Source organism: Varroa destructor, unplaced genomic scaffold, assembly GCF_002443255.2.
Source record: "Varroa destructor unplaced genomic scaffold, Vdes_3.0 BEIS01000001.1, whole genome shotgun sequence".
Lineage (NCBI taxonomy): Eukaryota > Metazoa > Arthropoda > Arachnida > Mesostigmata > Varroidae > Varroa > Varroa destructor.
The window spans coordinates 8,123,821-8,148,557 of NW_019211454.1; the positions used below are offsets into that span (position 1 = coordinate 8,123,821).

The following is a 24,737-nucleotide window of genomic DNA, read 5'->3' on the forward strand; positions in this document are numbered from 1 at the left end:
AGCAATTCAGTACCTAAGTCATAGACAATATCATCGATTACTGCTAAAATCGGCTATTTTCCGTGGCAAGCCACGGCGACGTTACAGTTAAGAAGTCGCAGATCGTTAAGCGAAGGCTGTAAGCATCAGCTCCGTGTTTCTACACCAGAGTAAATTTGAACGATGAATCGTTTGTTAGCAAGCAAACTTCGAAACGGTACGACAAAATCAGCCGTGAATCGTTGCTCTATTCGAAATAAGCCACTGGTCAAACTATCGGTTACTTCGGTAGGCAGTATAAATTGCTTCTTCATTAGCTACAATGCTAACCATTGAAAGCAAGTAGTTCAGTTACTGTTGAAAAACTAACTACAATTAATGGAAAGCTTCTTGTCAAGTGAAGATCTAATAAGAAGTTTTGTGCTTGTTATATTCAACAGGTAAGCTGCTCTTTGTCCAGTTTTCGATTCAGCCTTAGCAACGGAGCGACCGCTAAATCTTCGCTAATTTCGTTGGTTCGAGTGGCAGTGGACGTCCATAAGCCTCAATTGTTGAATTGACGCCGATGACGCGGTCAATGTAAAGCAAACGATTGCTTTAGCAGTGATAAATCGATTTGAATCTATAAATCTTTGAGGCTCGTTTGTATCTCAAATGGTTGAAGGCTGGCTTTTCGAGAGAATTCTAAGGACGATCAGTGAGAGCTCCGCATTATAAATCGAGGTTAACGCATCAACTATATATAGGGTCATATGAAACCTATCACTCTTGTATACGAGGTATGTAGAAGTTGGTTCCGAAGTGTCCCAAATAACGAACTATTCAATTTTAGGATAGAAATCACTCGGTCCTCTGTAGGCGTCCCCTGTAATACTGCATAGCCGACGTGCGTCCAACAACGAAAACTATTGCCTTTTATCAACTTCTTGATAAAATATGTCTAACGAAATGCACCCGCGTGGACAGTTGATCCTGACCATTGCACCAGACGGGGCCCTCACGATGCTTCTTCCCACATTCACCATGTCCTACACACCGAATCTACGGCGGTGTACTTTTTCCGATAACAGAACTTCTTGCAAGTTACACTATAAGCAGTTTACCAAGTTGTTTAAGAATATATTGAAAAGCAATACTGTACACATACAGTTCTCTATGTTTCGAGTTTGACGTCCGGTATCGCCGTTATGCATCCTACTAGACTTCGTACACGGCCTAAAAAACTTGAACTTTTGTTCCAAGGCACAGAGCGTAAGAAAGTAAAATTTGCTACATTAGAAAAGGATCTACTTTCCGTCAAAGCAGTGATTTTCATTACTAGCATCAGTTAAAACGTTATTTTCAACTAGTGAAAGGTAAATACTGCCCTACCCAGATTCAGCCAGTGCAACGTAAATTTACAAGTGCTTCTATCTCTCACACAGTGTCCCAGACATTCCCCGTACTCCAAAATAACTCTTAGTTTCTCTAGCATTTTTTTAGTAATCTGTTTTTCTATACGTTAGCATTATCATTTAGAACTATCATATCGGTAGAACTAGAAAATCGATAAGAACAGATAATCCTAGGCCTTTTCGCATTACATTGTCATAACGCTCTTTTGTATTCCCTTCCCCTATTTCCTGTAGTTAAAACATTCGTCTACTCATCTGCGGCATAGAAATTCTCTCGTCAACAGAGACCAGCTTGTCCGTTTAAGTCTTTGGCACCGCTTCATTCTGTAGTCGATACTTTGATCGTGGTTGCTACGCATAATCCGATGATAACATTTACGTATTTACAAGCAACTAGTGTCACGGGACAGTTTTCGCATGTCTTAATGTCTGCATCTGGCACGGAACGGCAGTTTCGTCGACTTAAACCTGAAGATGTAAATGTAATCTATCGCTTAAGGCGATGGTCGCTCCTTATGGACAATAATGCCTCTGATCGGATCACCTTATGATCTGAGAAACTGCTCGGATAAATGAAAGAAGCCTGCCAGGACAACAAGAGCGAACAGAAATAACTAGCGCGAAAGCTCCTATTACACTCCAATGTTCTGGATGAGTTGATGTTGCGTCCTATTTAGAGTTAAATTGTTCGGGTGTTGTATACGTCCAGCAGTGCAACCAAACTCGATGCTTTTAGGAGGTCCGTGCGCAATCAGGCGTGCGCGCTGCAGTCCAGCATTGTTTCTATCCCGAGCTCGGGATGCCCCTGTGTCGGCAAATTCCCATCCATGTTGTGGTCAGTGCATTTCGGTTTTTTTTCTGGCCTACCTCCTCAGTCCGTCCTCTCGACTAAATAAAAATTCACCATTGCTATGTAATGTGCCTCCCTGATATGTTCTTGTTTGTTCCGCGCTACTGAATCCGATAATGTTTTGGCGACTTGAAACCGGAAGTGGTTAGACAGGGTTTCATGTAAATAAGTATAAATCGTTTTCGTCGCTGAAATCAACAAACGAAAAGCTCTGCACTTCGTTTTTGTGCCTATGAAATTATTATCGGCAAAAGCAAAGCAGTCTGACATGTTGGAAAAGTGCGGTGTGAGAAAACATCGTAATAACTGAAAGTCGTTGCTATACAAAATGCGTTATGCCCGTGCTAATAATAATCGATAACGGCAAAAGAAGGAACAAAGGTTTAATTTGCCAACAAGAGACAATAATATGTTCTGTGAACGTTTGTGGGTAGTGAGAGTAATTCGACTATCGTAAGCCTATCTTGTTTCTTACAAACGACCATAGTGTTTAGCCGTTAAGGTTAGCATAGTAGACAAAAAATTAAAGTAAAGCCCCTCATCTTTTGGCTGGTAGGTGCCTAAGCGCAATTAGCCAAGAAATGGTTATGTCCGCTCTAACAAAGATAAGGCCCGATAGCGGTGAGGGTCACTAGCATTTTAGACCTACTGTAGCGTATCTGAGATACAGAAAGCGATCAGTGAGAAACCGGCAACATGTCGTTCTGTCTATTTAGATAGGAACCACTAGCAGGGAAGAACCACTTCAGCAATCTCAATATCTAAGTCACGTACTATAGCTAGACTACCTATCTGAACGTTCGGCCGGTTGGGTTTGCGCACATTTACTTTAATACCTTAGACTATATCGTTTTAATTTTTTTCTAATTTAATTATACAAGATCGATTGATGTTACGATAAAGACTTATTGGCATAGATAGGAGCGCAAATTTTTTGTGTGGATTTTTCGTCAACTAGAGAAAACTTTTAAACAGATGAGACCTGAATGTACACACACGTATATACAAGTATGATAATACATTAGATTTTGTATTTGTTTTGCACCTCCCACGGTGCAGCGTATGACGATTGGCTTCAACTATCGTAATGTAATTTGTTTATAATTGGGCATTCATTCATTTCAAAAACATCACAACTGGCCACTACACCGATACACTAAGTTATGCACAATACACAGTGAAACGTAACAAATAGATAGTCATTAAAAGTCCGTATGAAGACCATAGCAGAGTTTAGCAAGCTGAACCAGCCAAACAAGGACGAGTTCACACATCCTTACAGTCTAGTGCTGGATACGGATAGTACAAGCCACAAGGGAACTGTCAATTCTGACTTCGCACCCTTAAAATTTTCCGCGCAGGATGATACTCCAGAAATGGCCTTGTCTTAAAGGAAACACAAGACGAGAGAAAGAAACAGTTTCCTCGACTTCATAAATAACCCGCATCGGACGGTGAATGAATGTAAAGCATCACAAGAAGATTTGTCGGATGCAGCGTTTATTGCGGCGTCAGACCAGTCAACGTTTACACATATCGGTTGGCGGATAAGTGATCCTTGCCGTTTGATGATGACACTACACTTTAGTGTTATCATCGAACGGTAGCCTGACAGATTTGTAGGGCAAAGTAGAAGAGAACACGGTCTTCCGCTGCAATGAGGGCGTTGAGCACTACTAGCGCAGGAAGAAGTTCAATTTGCTTTGGTTGAACGCCGTATGAAGGCTTTGATGACACGAGAAATTTTGATGAGATAACACATTTAAACAGAAGATCTGTACTAAAAACTAAAAATAAAGTGGGGAGCGGGAGTGGCAAAAGGTGAAGTAGAAAAGGCAAACATGAAAGACTGTTTATTGCCTGCAATTATATGCGTCAAAGACAGCGTAAGCAGGTTGTTACAGCATACATGAGAAAAAACTGAGCTGACAATTTGTTTCTGTTAAAACACAAATTGGTGCTAACCTTCAGTAGTTTTTTTAATCTGAAAATCCGTTCTTCCACTCCCTTTCCTAGTCAGTCGCACTTTCGCTCGCCAGTCAGTAAGCGGACTTGCGGCACCCCATTCGCGTGTCTGTCTGTTTGCCTTCTATCCGCAGGCTAAATTTTTAGAGTAATCGACCGCGTGCTTTGTATTTTGTAAGCGCTCTAAAGTCAATTACTTTCGACAGTTTTTTTTTGGGCCAAGAAAAGTTCAGTACCAGAGATTGTGTGTTGTGTTCTGTGCAGACATGGGCTTCCGCGACTGCGGCGATAATGACCGCCTCTTGCCTGGTACTAGGTCGGTATTATATTTCAAATTTGAGCGCCTAATTTATGGTGTTTTCAACGGAGCATTTGATTTGTCTAAGGAGAATCGTTCTCACTTAATGTTTAATATTGATCCAATACCCGGCGAAAAGCTGTCGTTACCGTCACGATGGTGGGACTCTTTTTAGTAGGCTCGCAGTCGAGAAGGCTCACGTTAAAGGTTGCGCCGAATAATCTGCATTTCAAGCAAAAGCAGGCTCGTCACTGCAACGGTCACACGAGAATTTTAATGCACTTAAAGAAGAGATTTGCGTCAGCGTATGATTATTACAGGCGACGAGACATAAGTAAACGTGTAGTTCGTTGTCTGCGCTAGGTAATAACAGTGTATCACTTAGTTTCCAGTGAATAAGCAAACACGTTACTTTTCGGCCAACCATTGCCTGACTGACTGTTCGATAAAGAAGGCGCCAAAGATCGGTGTCTTCAATGGATCGGCATGCTGTATACAATGTCACCATCGTAGAGACCACATAAAACGTTAGCACGACGGATTGAGATGGCTGAAGCGGATAGACATTGACCCCACATTGCATCATACGGGGACTGGCAAAAAAAGACCTGCGCTGGTTGGCACCGCTATTATCACGTAAAATCAAGTAAATACATTTTTTAAAACAAACAAATATACGTGTCCCAAAAAGCTAATGAATACGAATATATATGCATGAGCTAAACTACATTGATAATTACATAGCATTGTGCCCACTACTTGCTTACTTACGAAATAGGCCGTCCAGAGGGAGGACCGTGCAAGGTATTTTACCTAGTTAGGATTCTTCAACGTATTTGCTACAGTATCGCCCAATTTATCCCTCAAACCACTTGATAGTGCTTAAAGTCTCTTTGTTTCTGCTGTTGCTACCGCAAGCCCGCCTTATCCTAACCCCTTTATGGTACCCACTTCTCGAATTTGTCTTTCTCCCCCAAAAGACAAAGATGAAAAGATTCAGTCATCCGAACACAAAGTTAGCACTTGTCTGGACTCGGCTCGTATCAGCAGTCTACTCACGTGAAGTTCCGGGAACCACTATTGCGTCATCTTTCCTTTGTGGTTTACAAAGAAACTACCGGTCAGCGTTAGTCGCGAAAGTCACAAACGGTTTCATGGCCTCTCGAAACTCAATCTTTCCTATGCCTCCTATAAGGATAGTTTCTAGCAAATTTCGTAAAGAAAATGAAAAACTCAAGAGCGATTCTGCCATCTCCGAGTGGAAACCTGATTGGCTCCGCCTGAAGAGGGTAGAAAGAAGTTTTGAAGCGGGATGCTTCTGGCGTCTCCTTGCCCCTACTGCGACCAGCGCCAGTTCGAACACCGAGGCGAGAGAGGTAAACAGTAAAGAATAAATAGGAACATTTATTTGTGCCGCTTTATGCGGCCTATTGCTGTCTGTGGCAATTTTGCAATTCAAGCTAAGCTTGAAACATAATCCCGAGCAGCTACAGGAACATGTCTAACCTGCTTGCTTAAATCGGAGAGACAACTCCCTTCTAGATGCCCCTATCTGCCTGAGCATACATTTGGGTCACCTAATTCCTAAATTCTAAAGGAAGGCATGCCCAAGTTGACAGGTGGTGAAACAGAGAGAGAAAATTCCTTAGGGTTTAAATTGGTGTTTTTTTAGACAAAGAGGTGCGTGATTGACAGTTGAACCAGGTTTGTGATTCGTAGTTTCTGTGCAATACGTCTCCCCACAATTCATATCAACATTTCAAGTTTCAAGGCAGGCCATTTAGCATTGCTTGAGATGGTTACCTAGTCCCAGCATTAAACGATGTGTGTCTATGCTCGGATTCGAACCTAGGTTACCGCATATGCCTCAGCTTTGTAAGCAAACGTCTCTGCGCTATCACGCGGCACCCAGTATTCACATAAGAGCTGTAAAGACGCACTACGGTTCTCATTAGGGCTAGAGTTGGATTGTTTCGAGTGGACCACTTTCGATGCCATTGATTTGCACGGCTGAAGATTAAAAGCTAAAAAGGATGACTTTGTCTTTGTTTAGATGCGGCAAAAGGCAAGACCATGTACCAGTTGCGTAGAATGCTATCATTATCATTACTTTTTCCAATAAAAGTTATAATCTTTTCTCTAACGCAATGTTTATATAAGAAGTCACAACGAGAGGCCGCGAACCGACAAGTTTCTTTCACCAGCCAGTTCTTTAAGGCAAGCATTTCTGGGATGAAGGCACAAAATATGTACCTTGACTTTGTGGTTCTTTCAGGCAACGCAGCAGGATATAGCATGGGGGATGTGCAGGTTATTCTATGCCTTCTAACGATAAAGCATTGATCCCTTTGGGACATAATGGAGAGAAATACGCCGAAAGCCAGAACAAAACTATAGAGACTATACAACTGCCCCTTATCCACAAAGCAAGCTGGACAGCGTGCTCGCTAAGACAAGGTTTTAGCGGCGCGTTTAATTTTGACTGCTTTGAAATCAAATAAGAGGAATTGTTAATGACATGCAGAGGGTGTTACTGAACACTGTAATATCTCAAATTTTTTACCGATTAACTCTGAGAACGAAAAAATTTAGACGACTGGAAGCTGAAATCTGTCGACAGAGCTGACGCTGAAAATTCCCGGAGTTGCTACGAGACGAGGAAGTTGCCCGAGGCAGGTTAACAAAGCACGTATTGGATTATTCGAATTGAACCTAGGTTGTGTAGCATGAATTGGGCTGAGTGTACAGCGCTTGCTTACGCAACAGATTAAGCATTGATCTTACGCTGACGCATCTCGAAAGTTGTTGTTACCTAACGGTAAGTGTATAATGAGTTACTGTATCAAAACACTGCCAAATTGAAACATTACCGCTTGACGTCAGCTACTATAGTAGTGTTATAGAAGAACTATAAGGCAAAGGAAGTGTATGAAAAGCGTGTTTAAAAAGCGTTCAAATATTGAAAAAATAAAAATAATAATCTAGAACAGAATAATAATACTTAATAATATAATGAAAGATCATACCTAAAGCAGTATCCCAATGTTTCTTGTAGTAAAATAATTATCTCAACGATTTCGCATCGACAGCTGCCGGTAGGACATACGTTCCCGTCAGATAAAACTAAATAGAAACATTCGTTGCTAAGAAACCATATAGCATTGTGCTTTGATGAATCATGAAGTATCCATAAATCTTTCAACAGTTTCTAACAATTGGTCCGATATAAATGTTAACCTCAGCTATAGGCTTTAGATTAATTAAAGAACGCTTTTTCTATTCTCTTTTAGAGCGAGTTTTCAAAAACGCGGATGCTTACAGCTGGGTGACAACTCAATGTATGGTACACACAGATGACGAACTAGTCGGTTGGTTCTTTGTCTAGCTAACCCGCGTTAGCTAGACAAAAACAGAGTTGCCTGGACAGATTTCCACCGCATTTCTAAAACCATGACGTATTCTTGCTGCTGCTGCTGCTATGAAAGCAAACGAGCCACAAAATTGTATAAGAGAAAGCCCCGGGTCGTTTGCTGTCTTGTCGCGACGAATATTATCAGCATATCGTATAAGCGAAAAAGAAGACACAATGACTGAGGTTCCGACTTATAGAAACAGGATAAAATAAGTGCCTGCTGGGTTTGGAGGAGTCTTGGACAAATAACTGTAATGTAATAAATGACATGCGATTATTGCAGGATGGTAAAGCCATTGTAGTTTTGAATGGCGTAGCGATGACGTGTTGGCCTACTGGACTAAGGGCTATTTAGTTTGGTATACATCGCGATGCGTTTTGCCTTGTCCATTCAGGGAGGCCAAAGACCAATTCTACGTCCCATTAAAACCGCGGCTTCCTAAGAGCCTGTGGATGGGAGAAGGGACGCAACCTTATAAGACGCTTGATCTTGTTGCAAGACCAGTCTCACAAAGTAAATCATTACTATCACTTACTTAAGCCGCAAGCACTATCTTATCTTATTCCAGCCAAATTTCCTTTTCTCCATTACTGGATTTTCCCTCCGGTATGGCTGCTGTATCGTACGAGATATCACAAACATAGCTTTGCAGTTTTTTGCCCGCTAGGCCCTTCTTTACGAGATTTGAGTTTGCCGATTTCGTTCTTCTAAATAGCCCCTGGCAAATTCTTTCAAAACTATTTTCTTGTACGAAACTGAGCTAAACTAAATTTGAGTACATCGCGCCCCCAGGCGTTTGAAGTGCACCTCGTTCCAGAAATGCGAAGTCTGCACCGCCCTTAGCCTTCATAACTACCCCTACCGATACTGTTATTGGCAACACCGGAAGCTTCAGTCTATCCGTTGAACAGAACGGGCCACGCATATGGCTGTTGGCCATAAAGAATAATCCTATAAGAACAGCGCCCATTCGCGGCATTCTTTTTGTTGTCTATCTGGAATAGAAGTGGAAAGAGATCGATAAAAAAGTTTCCGTTTGATTCTGGATGAGCAAGCGGATTTGAATGTGGTTTGAAAAGCGTTATTGCGAGTACCGCCGTAAAAAGCTTCCGGTCGATGTCTTCTGTTCTGCTTATAAAGGTGTTGATAGTAATTTGAAATAATGAACATCCATGAAACTTTTTATACTCTCGCCAGTTTAACAATGTCAGGCTCAATTGATGTTATAAAGCCTGCTGCAAGCTTAAAGTAACATCGTCGCAACGTACGCGAACAATTTAGAAAAAAAACGTTTCGCGCTGGCGGCACGTACGGAGCACAGGGTTATATCACTGGTAACCCATAAAATGCAATACAGGGAAAGCCCTTTGCAGGTTTGGGCCTTGTGCTAATCTGCAAAATTTGGAAATATCTGAAGTGGTCTAGGCTCGAAACTGGGCCTAAACACAATTAATTTAGCACCGGAACGGCTTAGCTCTCTGAATCAATGCATACGGCAGTAGCGAATCTACATCCTGAAGACATCTACTCTTTTTAAGTTGCATGTAGAAACATACATGACGAAAAAAAAACTAATGGACGAAACAAAAAAATCGAGCTTGAAAAAGTTGAAAGTGAAGAAAAGTCTGTGCTTTTAAATAATACGATAAGTGTTACGACAAGGATATCAGACTACGGCGTCTTTTCCTCTACAAGATTTACATTTTTGCGGTAACATACATAAAAGATGTTTTACTCGGTGGAATTCGTGGCCGTAGAGTCCGATTCTGAGGAGATAGGAAGCGGTGGAAAATTTCGGATATCGTCAAGGCAGAAATTAACACGGGTGCATCCGAGACGAGTGCTATTTGTCTACAAATATAAAAGATATTGCGCTATGTAGGTAGCATCTTAACTAACAGCATTATTTTATTGGTGCTGTAAACCGTAATATAATTATCGGAAAAACAGATGATGCTTGAAGAGAGTTCATTTTGTGGAACGATAAGATTATACTTTAAAATTAGTTCGCTTAGCTTGATATGACTTTGTCTACGAAGACGCAGACCGTTTACCGCGCGGAAACTTCTCGCATTCGAAGACTGTACGAAGATTAATTTCATAGACGCGACTGTTAATCGCGTAGAAGCAGAAGTTCGAACTTTTTCAGGAACCTTCCCGTTTCTAGAGCTTGGGCAAACTTATCTTTACACTTAACATCAGGATCATTCGACTCGTACGGAGCGTCGAACTCCGAACCGACGTAAAAACATATGTTCGATGCTCGCGATACCGAACGGCAATCCGATCTCCATGTTTAATGCCCACTATTCAGATCGGCAAGCTTATCTACATATATAGAAAGATAACGTACAGATAGAGACTCGCAGGGTAAGTAATTGTGTACTGCTGTTGCCATTGGTCTCTATCAAGCATTACCCGTCAGATTATGCGGATGTCATTTATAAATACGATATATAGATAAATTTAATTAAAATACTAAACACGGTATACATAAGTGTTTAAGGGAAAACACATCTTTTCGAATTTTGTTGTGAGTTGATAGTAATAATCATAGCGATGATAACCTGCTGCAACATGTCACTACATATTTAAACCGCCCTATTTTGTTCAGCCCCCACTACGAAAAAATGCATAACTTAGTTCACTAGTTAGTATTGAATTATAATTTTTTAAGTTCTCATCTATAACACTCTCTCGTTGTTGATTGCCCCTTTTCCGCATCACTAGGGCATCGAGAGCTTTATTAGCGTCTGACAGTTGTTTTATTGGGGCTTACGCATAGAACATACGAGCTGGGGAACAGCGCCATGCGTGCGACCGTCTTTACGTTGCCGCTGTGGCTGTGATGGAGAGCGGAAAAACCCACAAGTTTTTTCAGGAACAAACTGTCGACGCCGTCTTGGGCTCAGGTGAAAAGAACCCCGAACTCCAATATTGCTTTATCCATTGTAGTAACGATTACATCGTGACCACGAGCATTTTATCGATTATTCATGTCTGCTTCTCCCTGAAGAGAAGAATTGGCAATTAAAACTTAATGATATAAAAGAAGAATCACATTTCAGTTTCCCGCTTTTCAAATGAATGTGACGTTGAATAACGAAAGCTTCGAATATGATCAATTGATTTAAATGAAATAAGTATCGAGAGCTGAACTGGATTTTTGAACTTGCTTCCACAATGGCGGCCGGACACATAAAGGCTGCGTGGCTACGAGGCGAAGCGCGCGCAGTTCGCGGCTTCCATGGTAGTGAAGACCAGGAAACTTCACAACCAGACGCCATAAGGCACCGCGAGCCGATGGTTCGCAAAGCTTAGCCTGCATTTTGTGACTATCCCATACGGAGGGTAGCAAATTCGTTAAATCGAAACCAAATGATAAATTGGATGAATTATAGTTAAAGATTAATAACAAAGAAAATGTTCATATCTGTCAAGCTGTAGTAAACTACGTCGTATTAGTGGCCTCCGAACACGACCAGCTTAAGTACTTCACAAATCCGTAAGCTTCGTGAACCCTTGTTCCTGCTTTCTGCACCATTAAGGCATGACCAGAAATTCACTATTTTAGAGATGACATCGATGTGAGGTGCGTCACTACCGACAACTGGTGTTTTTTTTTGCTAGGGCAAAATCTGCTAGGGCAGATTTCCTAGTAGAACACCGACTTGACGCGATGTGCATAGAAAGATAATGAAGTTTTTTTTTGGGTTTTTCAGAATCGTATCTACCAGTAGTTAAAGTTCAGAAGTAGAGACTGTTACATGTTCCGCGGCCGTTTCAGTTCCCTTACCCGATGCCTGTTTTAGGTAGGCTTAGCAGTAGGCGAAATTGGGTGTAATAAAGAATTGTAACAGAGAACCTGGTTGTATTAGAAGGGACAGTTCTGCAATTGTTCCATTTTAACGCCGCCACAGTGTTCTCTTAAAAATAATATTTATATTATAAGTAAAAGTTTTCGCAAGAACGATTTATTGGACCTACAGAGCAGACTTCACCCGTTCGCCTTCGAGCAAGCCATCTTCAATAAACCGGTAATGTTTGACAATTCATCGAACTCACTAAAAGTCCACTATCCACTGCTCGTTAAGAGTCTGCATTCCTTCATAAATTACATAATAACAAGGCTATGCTATAACACCAGAAAAAAATAAGGCTTTAATTTTGCCCCAACAAGACTACGTTTCCGCCTTAATCCTCAAGATACTACCGGTTCCCGTTGCTTTGAAAATCCTACGGTTTTTATAACGGAGGCTTAGCTACTTATATGCATCGATATTACAGAGTCCTTAGATTACCTGCTTGCTATTAAACTGGACGTATAGATCGGAACGGGAAAACTGATAAAGATTAAGGTCAGACGAGGTACCTATAGTCATGTATGCTGAACGAAGTCATTATACAGCGAAACGTAATAATATAATGGCAATTGGCAAAAAGCCCTGCTTGGCGGGACATTAAATACAGTTCTGTCTAGATAATCCAGTTCTCCTACTTACCGCGGGTAATACTGGACCAAAATACAAAATGCGCATTTTTGCACTGAGCTTCGCTAGCCACTAACACCAATCGAAAAATCATACAGAAAATAGTAACACGAAAGTCTACTTTTTACATCTAACAAATATAGACTGTTCCTTAATCAGTCTCGTGTACTTTGAGGTAGCCAAGGGATTTTCGGTTGTATAGACTGAGTTTCTGAGCTGATATTTATAGGACTCTAATGCGGGAAAACTAACGTTTCGTTGTCCGTTAAACTCTGATACTTAGCTGGCTTGTAACTATACCGTAGCATTTTATTCCTCTATAGCCAGCAAGGGCTGGTATGTATCCTTACTGAAATGTATCAACATTTGTAGCAACTACTTTATCATTGTGCGTAGCAATCAAGTTAATTGCGGAACGACCCAATCACACTATAGTGACCACGAGCTACTTCATGGGAAGTTTTCATCGGTCAAAAATACAAAAAGGCACTACGTGCTGATCGCGTAACAGGACTTCAATCAGCAGTTAATAGCTAATAGCTAGAGGCTATTTTGTTTGAAAACGCCCGAAGGACTGAGCTGTTTACTTCGAAGTCGTCCTTAGTCTCAAAGGTCACATCGAAAATGAATTCACAACTAAATCCTACCTATCTCATATAATTCTCCCTGAAAAACTTACAAAAGCAAGAAGGCTTAGCCTGGGTGTCATTGTTATCAGCAACATTCAACATGATTTGTCCAATGTTTTCAGTACGACCCGAGAGAGTAGGTAAACGAAAACCAGTCAGTGGCACAAGGGGATTAGAACGTGCCGAATTATGTTCAGGACATGGGTGAACTCTAGAGATATCGGCTACAATGATTCCAACGCATAGTTGGTGTGATTGTTGGTGGCGAACTTATTTTAAAAAGCGCTATGATTAGAATGCAGCCGTACTGATTGGGGGTCAGATGTGTGCAATATTGCCTCTATTTAGGGAGCACTTTCGGCAAAACCCATGAATGTCACACCTTTGAACTAATGAGGTAAACTCTGTAGTAGAACTAAATCTTAAAATAATGGAAAAAATAAATCACCAGCTCAAATAAGTTGTCCTGTTCAAAGTATCGCTTCCAGTAAGATAAGTTTTGGAAGACATATGTACCTGTAAGTTGAAAAATAACATATTATTCTATTCTGCGCGAATAGATAAGCTCGAACCTAGAGTGGACCCGTCTCAACGTATTTCGCAGATCTTATTGACATGTTGCATATATCGTATATATGCCAATTCCTTATGCGATCCGTTGATGTGTCCCCTTCGCGACGGATTTTACCGCTGTTTCGCAGACATTTGATTGCGCTCAGCGCTGTAATATGCACACTACTGATGATGAGTGGAATATCGATCGTAATTAGGAATTGCTGGAAAGTTGCTTGCCTCTTTTGACGCTGTCATGAAGATGTTTGAGGCAGATCTTGCCAGCTAGTGACAACCACGGACAGAGCATAACTATTCCCATGTATTTCGAAAACAAAGCCCCTGCCTCCGCCGTTTAAAGTTTGCAGTTTTGTTCTGGAAAAAGCGTTTCAATGAATACCACTGACAAGAAACAGCTCAACAAATTTTATCCAAATTTAAATGTAATAGTGTCAAAATCAATGATGCTTTAGTCCTAGTCTGGCTCGTTGAAACCGTTGATTTGAGAATTGGCAAAGCAATGTTATGATTTAGCTGAAGATTATCACTACGGCTACCGTTGCCAAACACAATCGTTTTCTCTCAGAGGATTGTACGATAGAATTTTAGTGAATCCACTCACGGAAAATGGAATTGTTACATAAATATATCAATACAGTGTGTTTTCTTTGAATATTTTTGAAGGCGTATTCGTATAGACGACTAAGAGAAAAGGATAGTCACTCACTGTATACCTATACTAGTATTGCTGGGCGCGGAATAAGGCTTTCCGAGGCTATCTTTGCGTTGAGTATATATATATATATATTACTGGATTTTGAGCTTGAGTAAATCTCCTTCATTAGCTGTCTTTCTACGGCATGCCACGTATCCCTAACCTTATCATTGGCACCTGTATCTCATTTGTTGAGGTTATACCCATCTGGACAGCTCATAGATAGATTTCAGGGAATCACCTGAAAGGCCAAATAGCTAATAAGGATTCGATTCAGAACAAACCTAGCAAAACCGATATGTTTGTATTGTGTCGTATCTGCGACAGCTTAACGGATAGCTGTTGGATATATATATATATATATATATAGCTGGCATATAGAGCCTAACTAGGCGGACCGGAACGAAATAATTAGACACAGTAACAGGCCAACTAATAGCCAGCCTTCAGCGTTGCCGGACAAGAAGTAAAAATTGACACTCTAACACATACTAATTATTAGTAAGCAATAGATGTTGTATAATTAACAACGGATACAGGTTTGGATCGCAGTTACGCAGCTGTGCCTGTAATGTGCACGCACAGTATTTTCTAAGTGATTATCTCTAATATTGCCATTGCTATATTGCCAATATTCCTACTAGTTTAAGAGTGGGGTGGGACTGGGAATATTATATACCACTATCAGTTCAGCTATCATACCGTAACCATCGCTCACAGCGCACTGATCTGGTACACATTTAGGCTACCGAAGCAATTGTAAGCACGATGTACATATCTGTACGGGTACACTGTTCAGCAAACATGAGTTGATACAGCTACCGTGGCTACCGCCATGACTATTCTAGGTAGGGCAACAATAAATAAACCCGGACCGATGATCGAGGTAGGAAAGCGCCCGGGTTGTTATGAGCTAGTGCACATATCACATTAACTAGACGAGGCCGGTAACTAACCTACAAACTATTGTATTATTGGTGTACTTCCAAATCGATTAGCTAAAATGGCCTGCTATTATCGGTCTAATTGGGCCGTCGCCGATCTCAGACCCCCACGTCAGCAGCAACGAATCTCGTTTTTGTATTTACGACACGATGCTCTACTTCGATACTGCGGAAAATGTACTTTTTTAGATTCCTTTGAACTGCGATAACTATGAAAGTATGTGAATAGTTATAGCTATTCAGTCGTCGCTAACATTGGATGTTTTTGTGGGTCAGCCCTGGTCCACTTCCTTAGAAAATATATCCTTTGCCATATAGTAATCTTCGTCGATTCCCATCGACCACACTTAAACGTAGACGGCGCCCAGCGTTTTAAGCTTTACGTCTGGTCTCCATTATGACCTCCGCCGTACATGGAAGTTACGCTCTAAAGCCAGTTGTATTGCTTTGCCATTTTGCTGGAGGCTTTGTCACATATCAGAAGAGTGTGCGCGTTAGAGTGAAGTGTGTATCGGAAACCAAATGTATCGAACAGAGTAAATTTTCTCCAAAGCCCTTTGAGTAATTATTTACTTTTTGAATGTCTCATGAATTTTACAAATGAAAAGAGTCCTTCTTTGATATTAGACTTTAGATCCATACAGATGGGTGCGCAGAATCTCTAATTGATTTTTTACCTGCTCATTTCGCATCTACCAATCGAGCAGCTGGCTTTCTATTGTTTTTAGGTTTATTTTAATACTGTAAACGTACGTAACCTGTTTACAATATTGCCAACTTTGCCGTAAAACAAATTAATCATGCCCTTAGCTTTAAAGGGCACCAGTCAATAAAAGTGATAGGATTTTCGTTGAATGTGCATATTATAAGTATAATGAAATTCATAATGAACGAAAATAATGAGAGCACAGGTTTCATATTCTATCGATTTCCTCTCAAGTTCGAACTGCACAGTCAGAACCGGTGGCAGTAAAAACTGTAAAAAAAGGTCTTTAAATACGATAACATACAAAAACAGAAACTACCTGATGCTCTAACAACGATGGTCAAGCAACCTGTCTACCAAAAGCCAACGCGCTCTAATGAAACGAGTTACGTGGAATATAACTAGATTGGAAGGATCAGAGCTAGATGACCTATGACGCTAAATGATGTTCATTGTGTTCCAATAACAGGGGGTGTTTTGACACTGCGCAACATTTCGCACAGACTCCATCCAGCGACTTAGTGTACATATGTACTCCTACATTTTACTCCTTTGTATCTAATGCTGTGATTACCAGGCCGCACGTACCTCTTCACTGCTTCGTTTTCGGTTCGCTATTTCCTATCAGATCGAGACGATGAACGTATTCGTTTATCGTATCCAGGCGACGGATATTCTTTATACCTGCATATGTACAGTCTTACAGCCATATTAGGGTCATTGCTACTGTGCTACGGATCCGTGCGCTTGTGCCATTTCTTATTCCTCCTAACCATGCAAAACAGCACGCCTTCCATGTCTAATGAAGATCTGCGATCTACAAGTTACTGGTACGAAAACTGTTAAGTGAGTCCATGATAGGAAACAGTGACGTTGAGTGTCGGCTGGTGGATGGAGGCCCAGGGCTGCATACTCGCAATGACGGAAATTCTGATTTGCATCGATTTGTTCAACCTATTCGTCTTAGTCACCCTCTTACCAAGCAAGAGGAGACCCCAGGAAAGCAAAACTCCGTGGCGCCTAAGATTTAACAACAGAAGCTTGTCCCATCTCAGATAAAAGAAGAACTATGTAAATGAGAAAACGCACTATTTGTGAGTAACTATAGAATAGGAAAAAAGATTGAGTTGTATAGGAATAGTGAATTGTTTACCAAATATATGGCTTAATGGATCCTGCAGCAGGCCTCGGTTCCGATACTGAAAGGATTTTCATTATTGGTAAAGGTCTTTTATGATACAATAGTACCACAATCAATATGACCTTCCTGTGATTGCTTAATGTTCCCCTGCTGCGCTAGGGGGTCAGATGATGCTTTGGAATCGAAAATAGCCCTGATCACAGGTTGCTTTGTGCTGGGACCTAGACGTCTGATAAAATGCCCAAACGCGGCACTGGAGATAAATCTCGAAACACTTTTTTCGTAACTACCTCGAGTTAGAGAACTTGAGTATGCGCATGATTTCTGAATCTAGCGATGAGTGTTTAACTAGCAAATTGGGTTTTGTAAACTGTTAGAAACGATAGCCTCGTCCAGGTTAGGTCTTTCAGAGAGAGGTTGTCAGAGCTTGTTTTTTTTTCTTTCAGAACCCAATTTTTACGATTTTTTAAAATTGTTTTTCAAAAACCTATACTCTACCTATATGCCACGCACGAACATTCTGCAGGCAAGTGTTTTTGGCCCATATAAATCGAAATTAATCTTCTTAGCAAGGTACGACGCCGTCGCAAAGTCCCGCTCGCTTGACGTGGTCCATTCCATCTCAGGGAAACTCGGAGTTCGTGTGCTTAGGAAGAGCTAATTATCTCTAAGCTGGACGACAGCACCGCTAGAGTCATCAAGCTAAAGGCCATTATTTTCCGCCCGGTTAATCATCAGTATTCGTAACAAAATCGGACACTAGCTCTATGCTATCGAATTCGTGGCGTACGTCTAAACTTTAAAGTCCATTGCATATGATTAGATTAATAGATGCCATGCTACCAAGTATGCGATTTTTTCGTCTGATTACAGTTGCTCTGCTTTTCTAGGGAGAATTACAAGGAACATTTAAGCATCATTTACGAGTAGGCCTCACCAAACATTTATGCGATATTGTAAAAAAAGTTCCCACGATAGCTACCCCGTCCATATCAGCCATTGGTTTTCCATATTGAACAAACGAACCGCCGTTTGTACTTAGACGTTTTTTTCATATAATGGCTTTTATTTTTCCCCCTGCTTTTCTTCTATGAGCCTTTGACGAACTGACTATACTCGAACTTCATTGTTGCAGTTAATTTCGTTTCTCAAGCAAATCGTTAGCCCTCTTCGCACAGCTCAAGCCTAACCTAAGCTAAGACTAGTCTTAGCGACCTTTGGCGAAAGTGTAAAGATGTCTAGTGTAGACGTACCCAGGCCACGTGCAATAGAACAGCTAGTTTCTATCTATATACAAAGACTTTATAGTGTAGACCTGGCTATCAGCGAAGAGAGATACTCCCGTTGGTAATATATGGCAGTGGTTACGCTCACGACAATGCGGCTGTTACAGCTCTGAACAGAAACATTTCCCACACATAATTTGTATACAAACATCACCTTTCGAAGCTATTAACGGTCAGAGATAATCATAAACGTACGTAATAGCAAATATTAGAGAATAGCTTCTGCACTTGTTTGAGTTCGTGTGTGTGTCATTCGGGATAGCCAGCGGTCTATATTCAAACAGTTATGAAAAAATTGTACGTGTAAGTAAGACCTACCTATTCTGGGCATCACCCATCGATCGGTACATGCTTTTCTCGCGGGTCCGTGGGGCGAATGCCGCTATCGTTTTCAGCAGACGAAGGGAGCCGCCATTATATTGACAACTAAACACTGTTTTCGCAACAGTCGGCCGCTGACGATAGTAAAGTGATTGCGTTTTTAAGAATTTTTAGCCTATAAACATTTTCAGGCGATAAACAGTTGTGTGATGCAGCTCGATTTCAAATTGAATGAACGCGCTAGTTAGTGCTTAGGATCTCCAGAAGCAATTATAGAAAAAAAAGCCCACCATAGCCCAGTAAAATGACCATCTTCTATGGTAAATTTCAGTACACTGTGGATTTGCTGCAGCAGTCTTTTGTCAGCAGATTTTTTTCATAAGGTTGCAAGGTCATTCATCTGAGATTTGTGTTTCCCACATCAAGCAAAAGCGATCGTCATGAAAATAAGATCAAATCTGGCCTAATCTATACGCACTTTCGAGCATAACTGAGGTCACCGAAGATATTGAATACTATACGTACAAAAAGATATGACAATGCGGCATTAACAAGAGAAATCTGCAAATTTTATTTATTGCAAGCTTTCTGAATAGGATATGAGGCTAGACGTTTTTTTTGTATGAGCTGCAAACGGTCTCTCCAGTCAATATCATAAGCGATTCCAAGAAGCCTAACGACCTTGTCGAATGTAACGGACATTGTCACGGAACTCAATTTCTCGGTTAGATGAATGGAAATGTCACGAAACGTTAAGAACACCGCCATAGCATCCATGTATCTACCGGTATAACCGAAAAACTAGAAACCTACCATTAGAGAAAAACAATTCAGAGCTCTGTGGTACGCATCTATGCAAAAACTCAATAAATTTTCACTATTTCCCGAGATGAACATGGCAACTGTATTCGTTGGGTACACGTAGCTATACACAATCAGTATCCAATTTAGAAAGCCGGGGTATTTGGTCAACCTCCACGTCATTGCTTCTGCATAAATACACGTCCCACTTTTGTTTCACCCGCATATCGACCCGCAGAAATGACCATCAACACCCACACATGTGTCGGGTGACCACTATAGCGACTTACTGAGAACGCAACAAACTGGAAAACCGAACTCTGTCAATCGTAGCGAGGAGATCAAAGAGGCCTGTGCCATGCACAAATACAACAGCGTGCTTTCCTCTGGGGATGCTTTGATGTGGGTCCATGATGTCCTTATTGGCAACATACGATGGCTTGAGGATATAGACTTTCAATGTGAAGCAGATTAGTATGGCTGGCTATCATATACTCGCGCTACCGGCCCAGCGTGGAGGCCGACATGATTGAATGATTGTAACCGGGTCTTGAACTTAATCTAAAATCACTTCTAATGGCCGCGATAGTGTCATTGACACTTGAAGCCAGGAGTTTAGTCTGTACAGTTTATGCGGAGGATACTGAAAGTGGAAAGAAGATGATCGGCAACGCTCAACTCGATTTTTTTTTTTTTTTTTTTTTATAGACGAATATCGTATTCTTTCGTCTCGGCAATTTTTGTTTAACCACAAAAAAAAGCCCAATGTTTTCGCACGGCTTTAAATCGCCATGAAGACGAAGAAAGCCAATAAATTTTCCTGAGTTTATATTAAATTGTGATTTTGAGGATATACTTTAAACGGAGGTAGAAAATACGCAAAGCTGAGATAATTTATACAACAGTGAACTATTTTGACATTGCAGGCCTTTTCAGTTTGAAAAGACTGATTTCGTCTGCCGACTCTAGAAATACTCGAGCTGCTTTAGCGAAAACTCAAATCAATAGATATCAGGCAAATAATTACAATTTAATAAGCGACCGCAAAAAGTGGGTCCAGTTTTGAAATGTGTTTATGCCCATTAACAGGCCAGATCGGTTTACTCTATAGAGAGTTAGAGCATCAGAGAAGCTTCTTTTGAACACATCCGCATTTATCCTTAATTACTTTTAATTCACTCGAAATACTATACATGAACGTAAAGATACCTAGTAAGCAAGCTAATACATTACTATTGGTACTTTTACAGTCACTAACGAGCAATATGAACAGACTGCGGGGCTAAAATCTGCACGAATAACTTTTAGAACAAAGTTACTGTGCTAAATAAAATATCCTTCGGAGAAGAAGCTTCGGCATTACATTTTTGCTTGCCATGTAAGTTCTATGATGACTACAGTACGTATTACTTAGCCAAAATTTCTAAAGCCGATGTCCGGCTCAAACGAAGGTAATTAAATTACATTACGTGAGCCTTATAGATGCCAAGACATCGTGCCGTCGTCGAGAGAGGAATGCGTGCCTTTATTCTTTCCTTGCATTCGTCAAGTCGAACTCGATTTTGTCGAATTGTTGCCAGTATGATATGCCGTGTACGTCTAAAACCTCCTGCTGTAACATGGACTGGCCTTTATTACTGAGCTTTTGACTTTTTACCCGCATTTGGCCGCATTGCAACAACACTTACTACTCGTAGACCTCGACGCATACAAACACTACCTAGCCATTAATAGAGGTTATGTTATTGTACAAGGTCGAATAAAGTCTGACATTTTTTTCTCTACTTTTTTGTTTTTATTATATTACCAGATGTTCCCTTTTGGGCCGGATAGCGAATAACATCGCATACTGTTTAATAAACATCTGAACGCAAGGCATAAGAGACAGGAACACTAGGTTGGAAAGCAGGAAACAGGAAAGTCTGCTAATGTGTGGAAAATCCGTATACTCTCTACAAATTTTGGATAAAAACAATGTTAAACAGACCTAAAGCGAGTGACGGAAGCCGGCTAAGCAAATCGTCGATGGCAGAGAAACGTGCTGGATGAAGTTCACGAACGCTAATCGATTGAAGCATCCAGCCTTCGATAGTAAACGGAAATTGGGAAACAATAATAGATGTTTTGGGCCTTACATCCGGTGCTATTGTTGCACTGCCGACGCCTGACGCAGGCGCCTGATCTCTACCAGCCTAAAACGAGATGTGTTCACGTCCAGTTGCAAACCTAGATCACCTTATAGAGTGTTTTTAAGCTTAGCGGATAAAGCGTCAGTACTTCCTCATCACTGGGACGCCAGCAACATACTTGAAATAAAACTGCATATCCTAACATTCGTGTATGCTTATTCCTACCGCATTTAATCAAAATGATCAATCCTTAAAAAAGCTATTGTTATTATAACTAGATGTAGATGTTCAACTGCGTTTCACCAAAAGCGCGCCATCATTTGAAATTCGATGGCGAGATGTAATAACGTTTAGATACACTAACTTGAACAGATAGAAATTTTCAAATAGGCGGTAGCAATAGAGTCGGTGGTGTTCAGGTGGACTTTGTTTAAGCTCTTTTTGAGGTATGAACATGTAAGCAAGCGAAAATAGAGCGCACTTACAGGACAATCAGTCGAGCGTGACATGCATACTATTTGACGTTCAGTTTCATGTTTTGCCGCCCACGAAATGATCATACACCGTTGCTAGAGGTCCTCTAAAAGCTCTGTTACAAGTTGTGCTTCAGAGAAGATTTACGCAAGTAAGAAGAATAGACAAAAGCATAATTATTCGAATATCAAATAGATATTCTGGCCGAGTTCGTCTTGCGATTCGACAGTACGATCAGTCGTTATGGAAAAACATTTGACATCGGCGTAGTATGTACGACGAGAAGCTTACAGGATTGTTTTGCTAAGTACCTAGAGTATTGTTGCCTTTTTCATCTAACCACCCGTGTAGTATGTGTTATATTTATGTTACACATATTCATAATATATAAGATGCCAGAAATGTGTTCGCGCTAACTCGAAGCGGATGCTGCAATAAAAAATATCAAACGCGCTGACTATAGCCAACATCGATGAGCAGGGCAAGGGCTAAAAGTCAACCAGATGTCCCAGTTTATCTATGTTTGTTTGAAAGTCCCTGTAGGAATAACGCGATACCCACGAAGCAAAAGTTTGTCGATAAACTTTAACCTAATTACTTAGATTGATCAGAGCGCGCGAACGAGTTACTCGCCGTTATCCTTTTTCTATGCATTTTTCTTTTCTGCGCATTTATGGATCCATAGCCTTTGCTTACATGACATAGGGAAGCCTTTTTTTTTTTTTTTTTTTTATAGATGCGGTAATGCGTTCTGGCCTACTGGGTAACCGTGCCTGCAGAAAATGGTATGTCGTCGTGGTATCCCGGCATATCTGTACCCACATGAGGGCCCATTTACGAAATGGGGTTCAGGGGCTTCTTCTGTAGCCCCAACCGACATCGCCAGAAGGCAGTATTGTGCTCAGACACAAAGGCTAGTTTGCTTAACTTTCAAGCCGGATTTGAAAAGTGCATGCTATACGCGTAAATAGGATAATGAATGAATTCACTATCTATTTATCTTCTAGGTTTCTACGGACACGCTACTCTCGGTCCGTTCATGATAGTCTGATGGAAAACTCGAGAGCTATTATCTCGACTTATATGTTTTTAGTTTTACGCACGATGCTGTTATTTGCGCAACATCGTATAGCGAATTGAAGTTTCGGATGTAAGTTAACTTGTGCCTTCTCGCACTCACGATACGGTTCTGATACCACGCGTTTGAAATTCAACTAATTTTAAGCTAGACTTTCTAGTACAAGTCGGGATTGGAATCGAGTTAAGCTGTATAATTTACGTCAAACCGTACGGTATACTATTGACCGGCAAAATCAATTTTGCGTTAGGTGAGGTGATATTTCGATTTTCTAACGCTGTGCGGTCAGCATCGTGATGTGCTGTATTCAATCACCGGCAAATGTTAGACATGGGAAAAGCTTCACGTATTCAGTTGTATTCACTGACGTGGAAAAAGGCAATTTTGTGTCATTGTAGCTTGATCGACATTGACCCAGACGTCTTTGATTGCAGTAGGATCTCCGATAAGGACAAAATGGGACAGAGCCGAAAGGATCCATATTGAGGTTGTGCACACTACAGCCTTTCTAATAATAACCGAGTTGAAAGTTAGAATATGTATGTAAACGATCGCAGTGGTAAAAGTGTATAGAAAAGACATTTTTGATTTTGACGCCAAAAGACAAACGAATGCAATAGATTAGTCAATATCTTTCAAAGAGCAAGGCTGCCATTGACAAAATTCGTTCCGTACAGTGGTCGACAGTCATTCGAAGGTACGTGTTCAATCGTATAGGTCGTATATGTATCGCTGACATGTTATTAAATTTAATGAAATACAAAGCTTAGTAATAATTTATGTCAATCTCCCAATAGCGGCCCATACGATAACACGACAGGACGAGCGGACCGCAACAGGACCAGGAGACGCAACCAGGAAACTGGTAAGGGTTCTTCCACTGATGAAAATAGGGTCGAGAGAGCAAAAATAAGCAAAGCAAGTTAAGCAACGGATATTCTGGCAGGCTTTTACTAGATTCGATGTATTATGTCATAGGTTGTAAGCGAACTGACGGGGCCATCCCAAACGATAGGACAAACAACAAAGTTCGCGTCTGGAGCAAGACAGATTTAGCGATCTGCACTGAGTGTGCGGCTGCTCGAGTAGATAAACAGTCATGATTTTAAGTTGATTGGCACTTGGTTAGGCAAAAAAAAAAACAAAAAAAAAAAACAAGTTGTTGCCGCTGCTTGTGCATATACTCAATTGTCGAACACGAGATCCCTAATATCATTTCTGCATTCTGTTTCTATGCATGGTGCAGATCATTTAGATATTGCTTCAAGTAATCATTTGGACGATCTCAATAGTCATTATATAGTAGCGACTGAATTTTAGACACATGCTAACGCTATTGCAATACAACAACAGAGCAATCTAAAATTATTAGGGTGTCTCTGTTACGGATGTTATATCAGCATGCTGATACTTTATCAGACGCGAAATTAGGGTTTGAACTATCAAGAGACTTTTAACTTATTCTGTATATCTACTGTGTATCCTACTAAATTGTGGCCGATAGTATTCGAAGCGCTTATCAAATAAAATTTCACGATGAGAGTTTATAGTGATTTAAATATATATATATAT

The 24,737-nt window shown here is 40.8% G+C and overlaps 1 protein-coding gene and 1 long non-coding RNA gene across 7 annotated transcripts in view; both read left to right on the plus strand.

The window, feature by feature from the left end:
* Positions 1 to 24,737, plus strand: part of LOC111243338 (tachykinin-like peptides receptor 86C) — a 317,164-nt gene that overhangs the window by 85,274 nt on the left and 207,153 nt on the right. The gene's annotated exons all lie outside the window — the stretch shown is intronic.
* Positions 1,638 to 10,379, plus strand: LOC147758201 (uncharacterized). Of its 2 annotated transcripts, none has more exons than XR_015319167.1 (3): positions 1,638 to 5,132; positions 6,762 to 7,304; positions 7,777 to 10,379. It is a non-coding gene; the product is annotated as an uncharacterized LOC147758201 (long non-coding RNA). The 2 variants fall into 2 exon arrangements; XR_015319168.1 differs by having other exon boundaries at positions 1,638 to 2,208.